This window comes from Hemiscyllium ocellatum, chromosome 7 (genome assembly GCF_020745735.1).
Source record: "Hemiscyllium ocellatum isolate sHemOce1 chromosome 7, sHemOce1.pat.X.cur, whole genome shotgun sequence".
Lineage (NCBI taxonomy): Eukaryota > Metazoa > Chordata > Chondrichthyes > Orectolobiformes > Hemiscylliidae > Hemiscyllium > Hemiscyllium ocellatum.
Window position 1 is genome coordinate 58,795,909 of NC_083407.1, and position 15,948 is coordinate 58,811,856.

Consider the following 15,948-nt stretch of genomic DNA (forward strand, 5'->3'; position numbering starts at 1 on the left):
GTATCACTCTGATTCCCTCACTTCCTACCTAAGATAGAAAATCTCTCCATGCCCAGTCCCCAAATTTACATGGATTTGAAATTCCATTGGACCACTTTCTTGAAACTGACTGCAGTCCAAAGGAGTGATCAGGCCCTTTTGCACATATGTATTGACCACATTTTGGGGGTGTCGACAAACATTCTTTATTTGAAATGAAATAAGATACAGTTTTGAATTGCTCTGCAGACATTTGTCAATATAGGGTGAATGTTACTAGTCTCAGGATAGGTGCTGGGAAATCGTAAACTGGAAATGGAAGACCTGGTGTGGAAAAGTCCTACTGCTGTAATACCTCCTTGCCAGCAGTGAGAAAATGACAAACAACCTTCCCACCCACAGGTCAATTGAGCCATAAATTAAAGTTAAGGACTCATTATTACCACTAGCATATGTTAGTTGTTGATTACCCTCCTATTTGGACAGTCCTTGGGCCAAGGAGGGCATATTGGTGAAAATGGCTAGTCCTGGCAGTAGTGGTTTCATCTGACCTTACAAAACTACTTCTCTTGCATTGTTCTGCTTGACTAACTTGGAATTTCCTGACCTCACTTAGCTAGTCAGCAAAGTACTGTCCTTTTATGTCATCCTTCACTTGCATGTGCAGTACCACCAGTTTATTGGTGTCAGGGGCTTGCCGGGGTGGGGACAGGGGAAGGTGGTTAGGAGGTGGGGGTAGAGAGCAAGTGGGGATGTTGTTACAGGCAGTAATGAGAGAGATAAAGCATGAGTCTTGGTTGGAAGTGGGTACATTTGCAGAGATAGAGTGACTGTGAGGTTCAGGAGAAAAGTGGAGAAATATATCGTGGCAGAGTGGAAGACATTGACCTTTATTCCTGCAGTTCTGGAAATTCTTCCAGCTGGTTGAGACTGTGTTAATTCAGGTAGCTACCTTAACTTAGATCAGGGTGAGATGTTCAGTACTTCCTGTGGAAGAGGAAGTTCTGCCAGTGCACCACCCAATCAGGCAGGATCTCAAAGACCCTGCCTGCAAAATGTGATGCCAATTTCACTCTGTCTGCTTGTCCAGGGCACATGTCAAGAAAACATATAGGGCAGTTCTAGATTGACCGTGGTTATCCAGATGTACAACAATATTTTAAAGGTGACTCAATAGTCATGGATGACAGTGAATACTCGGAAATCCGTTCAGTGGTGAGTTATTCTAGGACAGCATGTGGGAAGATAGGGTGGGAAATTGGATGTGAGATATGTCACAGGGATGTGGTAGGTAGTTAATGAGGCAAATTTGTTAAAATATAGTGAGAGATCTTGCTAGACCTCTTGGCAATTAACCTTCCAAAAATTTCCACAATTTTCATTATTACTGAAAATAAAAGACATCATTTCAACTGCTCTGATCTCAATCATTAAATTATAATAATTCAAGGACTCCAAGAACTTCTTAAACTGTGTCTTGTTTATCTTTCTGATGTACTTGATATTCTTCCCTTTTTAAATTTTATTATGTCTGGGTGTATTCATGGTATGTTTTATTACTTTTCACAAGTTAACTGCACAGTTACTGCCTTTGCTGTTTTTGAATTCATGCATTGCTGGACATTGGAGTGCGCCTGGGAAAATGAACAAACAGTGAATGTCACAACTAATCTTGGAGGAACCTGTTTGGGTGAAGTTGACAACACAGAATCAGATTAGTTAATCGTTGTTTTAAGTCTGTCCAATAGAAAGGCTGCAATAGTGAGTAGAGTGGGTTCTTTCTTGATTATATGTTTTTGGAGATAAGTCTCTTGATTAAACTTAAAATATAAGCCATAACTATTAATTTAACCTGGGGAAGTGTTCGTAGAGGAATAAGACGGTGTTATTTTCTGGGTCTGTAGATTGTGAAGGAGCAAAAATGGTCTTTAGTACAGTGATATGTACTACTTGTCAGATGTGGGAGTTTAAAGAGAATTTAAACAGCAACAGTATGTGATGGATGGCAGTTATAGGAATGGGGAAAAGTCTCAGATACAGTCACATAGATGAGTTAACTCCAGGAAGGGTAAGAGAGGCAGGCACCTAGGGCAGGAGTCTTTTATGGATATAACTATTTCAAACAGGTATGCTGTTTTGGAAAATGTAGGGGCTGATGGATTCTCAGGGGAACATAGCATGAACAGCCAAGTTTCTGGGATTGAGACTGGCTGTAATGCAATGAGGGGTATGTTGGCTTCCAAGTGATCAATTGTGTTAAGGGATTCTGTAGTCAGAGGTACAGACAGACGTTTCTGTGGCCAGCAGCGAAAAAGCAGAATGGTGTGTTGCTTCCCTGGTGCCAGGATCAAGGATGTCTCAGAGAGGGTGCAGAATGTTCTCATGGGGGAGAGGGGCCAGCAAGAGGTCATTGTCCACGTTGGAACCAACAATATATGTAGGGAAAAGGTTGAGATTCTGAAAGGAGATTAGAGAGAGTTAGGCAGAAATTTAAAAAGGAGGTCCTCAAAGGTAGTAATATCTGGATTACTCCCAGTGCTATGAGCTAGTAAGGGCTGGGACAGGAGGATAGAGCAGATGAATGCATAGCTGAGGAGCTGGTATATGGGAGAAGGATTCACATTTTTGCATCATTGCAATCTCTTTTGGGGTAGAAGTGACCTGTACAAGAAGGACGGATTGGAAGGGAACTAATATTCTGGCAGGTAAATTTGAGAGAACTGCTCAGGAGGATTTAAACTGGTAAGGTGGCGGGGGGTGGGGGGGAGCAGGGTGGGACCCAGGGAGAAAGTGAGGAAAAAGATCAATCTGAGACTAGTACAGTTGAGAACAGAAGCGAATCAAACAGTCAGGGCAGGCAGGGACAAGGTAGGACTAATAAATTAAACTGCATTTATTTTAATGCAAGGCACCTAAGAGGGAAGGCAGATGAACTCAAGGCATGATTAGAAACATGGGACTGGGCTATCATAGCAATTACACAAACATGGCTCAGGGATGGGCAGAACTGGCAGCTTAATGTTCCAGGATACAAATGTTACAGGAAGGATAGAAAGGGAAGCAAGAGAGGAGGAGGAGTGGCATTTTTAATAAGGGACAGCATTACAGCTGTGCTGAGGGACGATATTCCCAGAAATATATCCAGGGAAGTTAGTGGGCAGAACTGAGAAATAAGAAAGGGATGATCACATTATTGGGATTGTATTCTCGACACCCTAATAGTCAGAGGGAAATTGAGAAACAAACTTGGCAGGAGATCTCAGCTATCTGTAAGAATAATAGGGTGGTGATGGTAAGGAATTTTAACTTTCCAAACATAGACTGGGACTGCCAGTGTGTTAAAGGGTTAGATGGAGAGGAATTTGTTAAGTGCATACAAAAAATTTTCTGATTCAGTATGTGGATGTACCTGCTAGAAAAGGTGCAAAGCTTGTCCTACTCTTGGGAAATAAGGCAGGGCAGGTGACTGAGGTGTCAGTGGGGGTGCACTTTGGGGCCAGCAACCATAATTCTATTCATTTTAAAATAGTGACGGAAAAGGCTAGACCAGATCTAAAAGTTGAAGTTCTAAATTGGAGAAAGGCCAGTTTTGATGGTATGAGGTAAGAACTTTCAAAAGCTGATTGGAAGTGAATATTCGCAGGTAAAGGGACGGCTGGAAAATGGGAAGCCTTCGGAAATGAGATAACAAGAATCCAGAGAAAGTATATTCCTGTCAGGGTGAAATGAAGGGCTGGTAGGTATAGGGAATGCTGGATGACTAAAGAAATTGAGGGTTTGGTTAAGAAAAAGAAGGAAGCATATGTAAGGTATAGACAGAATCGATTGAGAGAATCCTTAGAAAAGTATAAAGGAGGTAGGAGTGTACTCAAGAGGGAAATCAGGAGGGCAAAAAGGGGACATGAGATAGCTTTGGCAAATAGAATTAAGGAGAATCCAAAGGTTTTTTTACAAATATATTAAGGACAAAACCGTAACTAGGGAGAGAATAGGGTCCCTCAAAATCAGCAAGGCGGCCTTTGTGAGGAGCCGCAGAAAATGGGGGAGATACTAAATGAGTACTTTGCACCAGTATTTACTGTGGAAAAGGATATGGAAGATATAGACTGTAGGGAAATAGATGGTGACATCTTGCAAAATGTCTATATTACAGAAGAGGAAGTGCTGGATGTCTTGAAACAGGTAAAGGTGGATAAATCCCCAGGATATGATCAGGTGTACCCTAGAACTCTGTGAGAAGCTGGAGAAGTGATTGCTGGGCTTCTCACTGAGATATTTGTATCATCGATAGTCACAGGTGAGGTGCTGGAAGACTGGAGGTTGGCAAACGTGGTGCCACTGTTTAAGAAGGGTGGTAAAGACAAGCCAGGGAACTATTGATCGGTGAGCCTGATCTCGGTGGTGGGCAAGTTGTTGGAGGGAATCCTGAGGGACAGGCTGAAAAGGTAAGGACTGATTAGGGATAGTCAACATGGCTTTGTGTGTGGGAAATTGTGTCTCACAAACTTGATTGAGTTTTTTGAAGAAATAGCAAAAGAGGATTGATGCGGGCAGAGCAGTAGATGTGATCTATATGGACTTCAGTAAGGCATTCGACAGGGTTCCCCATGGGAGACCGATTAGCAAGGTTAGATCTCATGGAATACAGGGAGAATTAGCCATTTGGACACAGAACTGGCTCAAAGGTAGAAGACAGAGGGTGGTGATGGAGGGTTGTTTTTCAAACTGGAGGCCTGTGGAGTGCCACAAACATTGGTGCTGGGTTCTCTACTTTTTGTCATTTACGTAAATGATTTGAATGCAAGCATAAAAGTTACATTTAGTAAGTTTTCAGATCACACCAAAATTGGAGGTGTAGTAGACAGTGAAGAGGGTTAACTCAGATCACCAACAGGATCTTGACCAGATGGGCCAATGGGCTGAGAAGTGACAGATGGAGTTTAATTCAGATAAATGTGAGGTGCTGCATTTTGGGAACGTAAAGCTTAGCAGGACTTATACGCTTAATGGTAAGGTCCTAGGTAATGTTACTGAACAAAGAGACCTTGGAGTGCAGGTTCATAGCTCCTTGAAAGTGGAGTCACAGGTAGATAGGATAGTGAAGAAGGCATTTGGTATGCTTTTTTTTATTGGTCAGAGTATTGAGTACAGGAGTTGGGAGGTCATGTTGCGGCTGTACAGGTCATTGGTTAGGCCATTGTTAGAATATTGTATGCAATTCTGGTCTCCTTCCTATTGGAAATATGTTGTGAAACTTGAAAGGGTTCAGAAAAGATTTACAAGGGTGTTGCCAGGGTTGGAGGATTTAAGCTAAACGGAGAGACTGAACAGGCTGGAGCTATTTTCCCTGGAGCGTCAGAGGCTGAGGGATGATTTTATAGAGGTTTACAAAAATTATGAGGGGCATGGACAGGGTAAATAGGCGAAGTCTTTTCCCTGGGGTCGGGGATTCCAGAACTAGAGGGCATAGGTTTAGGGTGAGACGGGAAAAGGTATAAAAGAGACCTAAGGGTATGCGTATGGAATGAGCTGCCAGAGGAAATGGTGGAGGCTGATACAATTGCAACATTTAAGAGGCATTTAGATGGGTACATGAATAGGAAGGGTTTGGAGGGATATGGCTGCGTGCTGGCTGGTGGGACTAGGTTGGGTTGGGATATCTGGTCAGCATGGACGGGTTGGACCGAAGGGCCTGTTTCCATGCTGTACATCTCTATGACTCTAGGTGATGAAAGTTTTCTTTTTTCTCTTACAACTCAATGTAGTTATAATTAGTTCCTTAGTTTTGATTGATATTGTGTATTAATTAAATTGCCATAGAGTTATTTGCGCAAAAGAATTTTTAAATCTCTTGTTGAAAGCAAGAGGTGGTAACAAGGAAGAGTAGACAAGCAGGAGGCTGGAAGAACACCACAGACCAGGCAGCATCAGGAGGTGGAAAAGTCAACATTTTGGGTATTAACCCTTCTTCAGGACTGAGGTTAGGGATAGGGTGAGGTACAGATAAAAAAATGTCATTTGAAATAAGAAGACATAGAATCATAGAGAAGTACAACATGGAAACCCATGCCAACCAGGTATCCCATCCTAATCTTGTCCCATTTTCCAGCATTTGGCCCCTATCCTTCTAAACGCTTCCTATTCACATACCAATGCAGATGCCTTTTAAATGTTGCAGTTACATCTCCTTGTCAGAGCAGATGCAACAGAGACTGAGGAATTGGGAAAACAGGACAGAGTTTTTGCAGGATATCGGGTGTGAGGAGGTGTAGTCCTGGTAGCAATGGGAGTTTGTGGGTTTATAGTAAATGTTGGCCCGTAAACTGTTGCGGGAGATGGAAGTGGAGAGGTCAAAAAAAGGGAAAGGAGGTATCTGAGGTAGACCAAGTGAATTTGAGGGTGAGTTGAAGTTGTTAGTGAAGTGATGAACTGCTCTAGTTCAGCCTGGGTGCAGGATGCAACACCGACGCAACCATCAATGTAATGGCAAAAGAGTGGGGGATCAGTCCCAGTGTACATACTGAAGAGGGATTGTTTGACATAAGCGACAAAGAGGCAGGCATTGCAGGGACCCATGAAAGTGCCCATGGCCACCCTCTGGATTTAGAGAAACTGGAAAGAATTGAAGGAAAAGTTATTGAGGATGAGGACTAATTTGGTGAGGCAGAGGAAGGTATTGGTGTAGGAAACTGGATGGGTCTGTTGAAGAGGAAAAAACTGAGGGCCTGCAGGCCTTTATTGTGTGGCAAGGAAGTGTAGAAGGACTGCATGTCCGTAGTGATGATGTAACACGGGGGACCAGGGAACTAGAAGTTTCCGAAGAGGTGGAGGGCATGGTTTGTGTCCAGGATGCAGGTGGGAAGTGCCAGAACCAAAAGGGATAGAACGAAGTTGAGGGAGGAAAAAATGAATTTAGTAGGGCTGGAGCTGGGGTCCGGGGTAGTTGAGCTTGTGAATGTTGGGGAGCAGGTAAAACCAACAGTGTTGGGATGGGGGACTACGATGTTGGAAGCAGTGGAGAGGAGATCACCAGAGGCAATGAGGGTATGGGCAGTGTGAGGGATTTTTGTCTGATGGGCCACAATGGGGTCATGGTCAAGCACGTGATGCCGGAGAGTTGCTGTTCGGCCTCTGCAACATAGAGGTCCATCCTCCAGACTACCATTGCCCCGCCTTTGTCAGCAGGTTTGATAGTGAAACGGGCATTGGTGGGGAGGGAATCGAGCGCTGCACGTTTGGAGGGGGTGAGGATGGGTGATGTGGGTAGAGGTAGTTGCTGTTGCATCGGCAGTCAGCAATAAACAGGTCTAGGGTCTAAGGTGGTTAAGAGGCTGAGAGTGGGTGTCTAAGAAGAAAGTTAGAGGTGTGAGACAGGGTCCTCAGAGGGTGGTTGGGAGTCTTTATCAAAGAAGAAGGCACACAGGAGGAAGCGGCGGAAGAAGAGTCCCATGTTGTAGTGGGCATTGAACTCATTGAGGTGGGGGCGGAGGGGTATGAACGTGAGTCCGTTACTGAGGACAGACTGTTTGGCCTCGGAGAATATCAAAGAAGAAGGTATGGAGGCTTATTTTTATCTCATTATAAAGGAGAGATCTGATTCGCCTTCCCTTAGCTGCTTGTAACAATATCATTGGTCAATTTCTTGACAAGATAGAATGTGACGAAGGTATGAGGTGGTTACCAGCGGGTGACAATCAAATGACTGCAGCTGCTAGAAAACTGATGGAAGACATTTTTTGGTGAGTCATTCAACGGGAAATAGAACAGTGCACCAGGAAGGAAAAATATTAGAAAATAATGAAAGTTTGTGCTTCTACTTCATGCTGCAAATTGAGAAAGAAATCCAACACTGAGACAACTGATATGAATTCTGTAGTTTCCTATTATCTTAAATAATTATTTTACAATTATTTAGCTACTAATGCTTTTTGGATCTTTCCTCAGTGGTCAAATCCATTTGGACAGTTGAAAGCCTCACAATCTAGGTTTCATATTCATTAAAATGGAAACTGACAGGAAATTGCAACCGTTTGATTTCATACCTTTTTTTAATGCACAGCTGTAATGAGAACATTTAGCTTAAGCAAAGGGCACAATGACATCAATGCCATATAGCCTGACTACTTTGGCATAAGTAATCCAAGATTCAATATAATAACATCTTATGAAAAGAATGAATTACATCTCAAACATAAACACATTGCAGACATTGAGTTCAATTAATATGGCCATTTCTAGGTTCATATTATTCAAATTGAACAGTATGGTCTTGGCCTGCTTATTAACTGCAGTGAAACATGAAGCAATACTTAAAATGCATCTTTTAAATTCTACATGAAACAATTTCAGGTACCATTCACTACCTTATTTAAACTAATGAAGGATTCTAACTCTCAAAGGTTGAATTAAATCATGCATGTCAGAACATTCTCAGCAGAAGACAGAACTATCATTACTGCTGTTCACTACTATTTGAGTTCATTTCTTTAATTTCTATATTCAGTATTTGGGAGATTTCAAGATTTGTATTCTATTATCAAAAGAGCATTAGTAGTAATGGTGCACTACATTATTATAGGCTTGTTAAATATATTGTGGAGGTGATCACGTAAAAACAAGCTAATCTAAAGTCTGCCATCTAGACTTCAATTTAGTTGAGATCTTTTATAATATTTGTTGAAAAGTTATAAAAATAGTTTAGCTAATTTGAATGTAAGCTAAAGCAAACATGAAGACATTTTTTTCCTAAAATTATGTAATTCACTCTGGACACAATTTGGAAATGAGCTTCTATTTATCTTGAAAAATACTCCTTCAAATTTTCAAGCTCATTGAACATACATTCCTAGAAACTAATCTTCAATACTTTACATTTATGGCCAAATAGTAATATTAACATCTATTAATTGTCATTTGAATTAAAACTGAATGTTGCAACATAATATTTGCCTTTGTTTTCATTTTGATAAGGATACAATGGAAAGAACATGCAATTACAAAACAATTGGTAACCACTTCCATTATTGTAAGAATTGTTTTCATATATGTAAAATAGATTAGTTCAGTTAAACGTAAATGTAGATTATACAGAATAGTTAATTACCATTTCTTAATAAACAGGTTTTACAGAAATAATGCTGTCCTACATTCAAGGAATTTATGTAAGATTTAGTTCCTTGTGCAGAAATACTAGAAAGTACTTTGTTCAAAATCATTAAAGTTTATTAAGAAATTACAATATAAGTAAATATTTAAAATACAAGTGTGCAATTATAAAATGCTTAACAGAGCGAAATTAAACCTCATAATGCTCAAGTATTGTTGCAAAACCTTTGGATAACTCTTGGGTAGCTTTTTTTGTTGCTCAGAGAATATTGCTGTATGATTTAACTTATATAGTTAACTATTAATTCTTACCAGCTTTTAAGCCACCAGCTCTTTTGATATTTTTTCTCTATAGGGAGGTTGATGCAGGCAGTAGCTGATTGTAATGCTTCATTGTTCGATCATTTTGTAAGCATAGGCTACCAATGGTGAATGGGGATCAGAATCTAGGTGCTGCTTTAAAGGAGTTTTTTTTAACTCAAGCTTCTGTTCAAACTTATTTTCATATTGTTCACAAGGAAGTTAAAAGTTCTTGTGGTGGTGGGGTGGGGCGGGGGGGGGGGGCTACAGGCAGAAAGGTCTGTTATGATTGAGATGATAATCAAATCAGTTATGATCTTATTGAATGCCAGACATGCTTAATTGATCAAAAGTCTACTCCTAATATTAATTAATAAATTCATTAAAAGCTGTCATGGAACAACACAATTGAGTGTATAAGCATGTACATCCTTAAAAAAATGTATTTTCTGATATATGAAATATACCCCATTAGTAGTTTAATAAAACAGAGTAGTTTGGATATTTTAGAATCTGCTCCAAGCATAATCTAATTCTAAATAATTAAGAATAACATGAAAACATTGACTTATCATACTCAGTTTCTTAGTATATTTAAAAATACGTTTAAAGCATACTCAATAATTTGCATGTACTGAAATGTTCAGTTGGCATATAGCTAATGGGTGAGGGAAAATTCTGGTGCAAACTTTTTAAAAGTAGAACAAAGGAGAAAATCAAATGTAGGGTCTCTACTTGCACTGGATATAATTGCTTCCTGAAGTTCCTCTATCTTTGTACTAAAAGGGAAAAAGACACACAACCTTCTGCATAGTGTGTCTTACATGGTATTTATTACTGATGCACTGACTAAATTTTCAAGAAATCTTTACATTACATGAACAATATTCAACAGGAAGTGTTATTTTACACAAGGTTTGCAAACATTTTCTGAAAAGCAAGAGAAAGGTCATATTTTCCACTCAAGGTTTGAACGGCAAAAGGAAAATCTTGCAAGCAAGTAGTGAGGCTCATTTTCATGAATTAACATATTACTTTGTTTGTGCCTTATTTATATGCTGTTTGCTATTCTGCCACATAGCACTTTGGGGTGTGCCACCTCCTATCTTGCCTCTCTGTGCTTTATTGTGGCATGCTTATACCTGGGATGAGGTAGGGGCAAGTTTGAGAAAGATGAAGGTATATGGCACACCTGATATTGCAGGTAGGTGAAAGGTGGTGAGGTGTCCTATGGAAGTGCAGAGAGTATTTAAGGTTAGCAATCTGATGGTATTTGGGTGGGGGAGAGCAGGTGAAGGAAGATAGAAGAAGGAAAGTGGTAGACCATGAGTCTTTGGTGGGAAGTGAATGTAGTAATAGCATTAGAATGACTGAGAGGAGTGCAGGAAGAAGATTAATTAAACTTCTTCCTGCACAACTGGGTGTTATTTAGCACGTGGACACTGAAATGAGCCGAGTGGTAACTTTGGACCAGGTTGGTCTCCTCCAGCAGTCATGAGTTAAAAGGACAGCCCTCCTCTGCATCACCTTGCCCTCACCAGAGCCTCCAGGTTTCTGTCAATAAAACGAGTTGTCAACTTCCCTTTCTCAACCATCGTTGAGATAATTCTTCACACACAGGAACCATAAAGAGCAGCTCTTGACTGACAGCGTTTGACCTAATACAGCTGCACCTTAGAAATCCTGTGTGGTGCTAGCAATGGAAAATGCTTCCACGGCCAGCAAGTGCAAGATGGTGAGATGGGGGAGCCATGGAGGTGTGGTGCATACATAATGAGGTGAGCTGCAAGAGGATTGCGTGAGCTAACTTGCGAGAATTCACACAGTGAAACCCTGCATGAAACTCCACAAAATTGACACTTCGGCAATTTTTGATAAAATTCAGCTCATTGTCTTCATGTTTGATTTGAACAAAAATATTTGTACAAATCAACAGACTTTCGTGATGGCCACTGATTTTATTGATTCCTCACCTTTTTTTTCTGACTTACATTTTGTGTATAAAACAATTAAAAATGCTAGTCAGATGTTTTAAGTATTAGTGGAATTAAGCATTAGGATATAAATGATTCTGTTTTATGCTTGTGCTGGTGTCAATAATCTATCAATGCTATTATAAGCAATATTAATTTTATTCTTGTGATTAAAAACTTTAACAATTTCAATGTTTTTGGTGTGACTTGCAGAAGATTACTTTCATCTCACCAAGAGCTGACTGGATTGGATAATTTCCATATTACACCCAGCTTAAATTTAATATCCATTGAAATTAGAAAAAGTATTAAACAAGACAAGATCTTATGCTGACAGACTAATTAGGTCAACAGCATATCCACAAATCCAACATTTAGCATTTAGTCACACTTTATGCATATTGGTTGAAATAGATGATGTTTTAAACAACCGCCACATGCACGAATTGATTTTTTTGTATTCCATCTTGCAGGAAATGATTTCCCTTTGAGTCAAGGTAATGGTGGATTAAAAACATTTGCTTTAAAATTTATATATGGGATGTAAGCATCACTGGGAAGGCAATTTTTTTTACCCATCCTTAGTTGCCTTTTCCTTGCATGCTGCCTGACCCGCTGTGGTTTCCAGCAATTTCTGTGTTCATAGCTATCCTTGAACTGATTGGTTGTTGAGGCTATTTCAAAATTATTGTTTCTGAACTGTCCAATGGTTTGGGAGTCACATACAAGCCCGACTAGGTAAGGATGGCAGATTTCCTTCCATAAAGAACATTAGTGAATTAATTTGATTTATACAACAAATTACAGTTACATGGTCACCATTAGACTCGCTCTTGGCTCCAAGAGCTTCTTATTTAATGAATTCAAATTTCATAATCTGCCTCAGTGGGCTTCGAACACACATTACCAGAACATTACCTTGGAGCCCTAGATTAGTTAGTACATTTACATTACCACTATGATACTGCCACTCCACATCACGCCTTTAACATGTTATTTTAATTCCCAGACTGATTTAAGTAAAATGCCAAATAATATAGTTGCTTAACCAGTTTAACACCAGATACTGAAATTAATTTGGAAATGTTCAGATCTGAACCTCAGCCCTGTCACAAGTCAGTTAAACAATTCTTATTCATGTTCATTTATCAAAATGATTACTATTTATAATCCAAATTAACTGCAAGATGAGAGAATTAGTTACAAGGTTGGTCATTGAGAAAATGTCTTCGAGGAGAAAGTGAGGCCTGCAGATGCTGGAGATCAGAGCTGAAAACGTGTTGCTGAAAAAGCGCAGCAGGTCAGGCAGCATCCAAGGAGCAGGAGAATCAACATTTCGGGCATGAGCTCTTCTTCAGGATTTCCTGAAGAAGGGCTCATGCCCGAAACGTCGATTCTCCTGCTCCTTGGATGCTGCCTGACCTGCTGTGCTTTTACAACAACACATTTTCATCACTGAGAAAATGTGGCATCATCACTATCACATGTTGGGTGGTGATACAAGCATTGGTCTCCTTATGAATGAAGTGGAGGCCATTCCTTTCTTCAGGTAAATTACAGCTATGCCAAATTAGCCAGCAGCCCTGTAGAGGCTTCTCTGGCAACACGGTGACACAGTGGTTAGCACTGCTGCCTCACAGCACCAGAGACCCGGGTTCAATTCCTGCTTCAGGCGACTGTGTGAAGTTTGCACATACTCCCTGTGTCTGCGTGGATGTCCTACGGGTGCTCCGATTTCCTCCCACAGTCCAAAGATGTGCAGGTCAGTTGAATTGGCCATGCTAAATTGCCCGTAGTGTTAGGTAAGGGGTAAATGTAGGGGTATGGGTGGGTTGCACTTCGGCGGGTCTGTGTGGACTTGTCGGGCCGAAGGGCCTGTTTCCACACTGTAAGTAATCTAATTAGGACCTTGTTACACTGGCAGAAGAAATGTAGTGATTTTACTAGGATCATCAAGGCATAACCTTTCATCTGTCTCACTCTATACACAGCTATACAGCATGCTCTAGACAAGCACAAGCAATGTTCGCCTCCTTCTTCCTGTCAAAATCCAATCCTCTAATTACAATGGAGCTTTCCACGACACCTCCTGCTTTCATACACATAATACTTGTTACTGTCCTCACAACTATATCCCTTATTGCTTCTTCCCTTCAGGAGGTACATTACCGTAAACAGTTTCACCCATCTTCAGAACTCTTCATCAGGGCTTACACTAATTCATATGGAATGCTTTGACAATTTCCATATTAAAATGACATACCAACTGACTCAAACACACTGTGACACAGACCTTTGGGCATCATCAAGTAGTCACCAGGAGTAAAGTTGTAAATCAAAAATTGTAAGTTTTGAGAGGTTACTGCCAACTGTAAACCTGTAAAGGTCCATTCCATAGCCAACAAAAAACCCAAAACATTGATTCGTTCTAACTTTGAATGGTCTGACTGTACTGATCTGGAATGGTTGAAACCAATGAAATTTAATTTGAAATGTTCAAAGTACAACTTTAATTGAACTGAAAAGATTTTATCTACTTTGTAGCACACAAGTCAGCAATCTTAAAGATGTGTAACAAACAGCACTGTTTGAAAATTCCATGTTACTCATCTTTCTATCACTAGGAGAAAATAGACAGGATTGACTTTCCTCAGCACAGAACCTGATAGCATAGTTTTCTTTATCCTACACACTCTCTAGATGCTCCCTTACTTTTTATGCTTTTTACAATAGACCAGCTGAGAGGATAGTTTGAAATTACTTCTTCTGTGGTAATCTTGACAGTTACGCGGTACTAAAAGTGTACTCTGTGATTTTTTTTGCCCTCTACATTTGGGGAATCAGCAAAGCTCTCTTTGTAGAACCTCAAATTGAGGTAGACAATGAAGCAAAAACTAAACTGAATTGTTCTATTACTTCATTTTGTCACAGATTTGTACCTCATAATAGTAAAACAAGCTATAAATCTATATTTAGAAATTTTTGAATTACTCTGAAAATTAGCTGTTTCTCTTCATTTTTCTTTTTTTTCGGCTTTCTGCCCAAAGACAGGTCTGAACCATAACATCACAATCTGCATCTCTGATAGAGCAAGAAGGTCAGTCCCATATCCTAAATGAAAACAGAAATTGCTGGAAAAGCTCAGCAGGTCAGGCAGTATCTATGGAGAGAAATCAGAGTTAATGTTTTAGGTCCAGTAACTCTTCCTCAGAACTGGGATCAAGCCCCACACTGTTGGGATAAACCTGGCATATATTGATCAATTGTCCTCCCAAGAAGTGTAAATCAGTGTGGCAACATATACTTTCAGATGCAAGTTGTAGTCTGGAACTATTTTAGTGATTCGAAAGGAATTTGGTGCAGATGGGAAAAGGTGCTTTTTGCATTTTTTTTATTTCACAGTTTGTTAGGTTTTTCTATACAGGATAAGTTGAAGCCCAGTATCAGGGACCCAGCATTGATTCATTGGCTGGTGATTGCTACCAATTTGACCATAAATTTTAGGTTACTTTCAGATTTAAGTTAAATAGGGAAGATATTTACAGACCAGTAGGAAATTTTAAATTAAATTAAGAACTAAGTAATTAAAATAGAGATGCCAAGCAAGGTGATCTGTTGTAACTGCATGATATGTGAGTGGTGTTTTTGGATTTCCATAAAGTCTTTGGCTACGTGCTGCACATGAGGCTGCCAAATAAAATAAAAGCCTAAAATACTAGAGGGAAGATACTGGCATGAATAGAGGATTCACTGACTGGCAGGAAGCAGTGAGTTGAGATAAAGGAGTCTTTTTCAGGATGGCAGCTGGTGACTAGTAGCTTTCCATGGGGGTCAGTGTGGGGACCACAACTGTTCGTGTTATATGTTAATGATCTGGACAAAGGAACAGACAGAATTGTTGTTATGTTTGAAGATGACACAAAGATAGGTGGAGGGAAACATAGTGTTGAGGAAGTGGGGAGGCTGCAGAAGGACATGGACATTTAGGCAAGTGGCAAAGAAGTGGCAGATGAAATACCGTGTGGGAAAGTGAGGTTATGCACTTTGGTGAAAAAATAGAGATGTGGACTATTCTTTAAATGGGGAAGGCTTCAGAAATTTGAAGCACAAAAGAACTTGGGAGTTCTAGTTTAGGATTCTCAAGGTTAACATCATGGTTCAGTTAGCATTTAGGAAAGCATATGCAAGGTTAGCATTCATTTCAAGAGGGCTAGAATACAAGAACAGGGGTGCACTGCTGAGGCTACTAAAGGTTCTGGTCAGACTGCATTTAGCATTCTTTGAGCAGTTTTGCACCCTGTATTGAAAGAAGGATGGGCTGGCCCTGGAGGGTGTCAGAAGACATTTGAGAACAAGTCAATGGATGAAAGGCTCGTGTTATCATACGAGGGGTAGTTAAGGACTCTGTGTCTGTACACTATGGCATTTAGAAGATGAGTGGGATCTCATTGAAACTTACAGAATAATGAAAGGCCTGGATGAAGTGGACATGTAGATGTTCTGCTAATGTTACCTGCTGATGAGCGTTCAGGACTGGCATGCTCCAGTCAAGAGGATGGACAAGGATGGCAAGGTAAGATACCCTTGGATA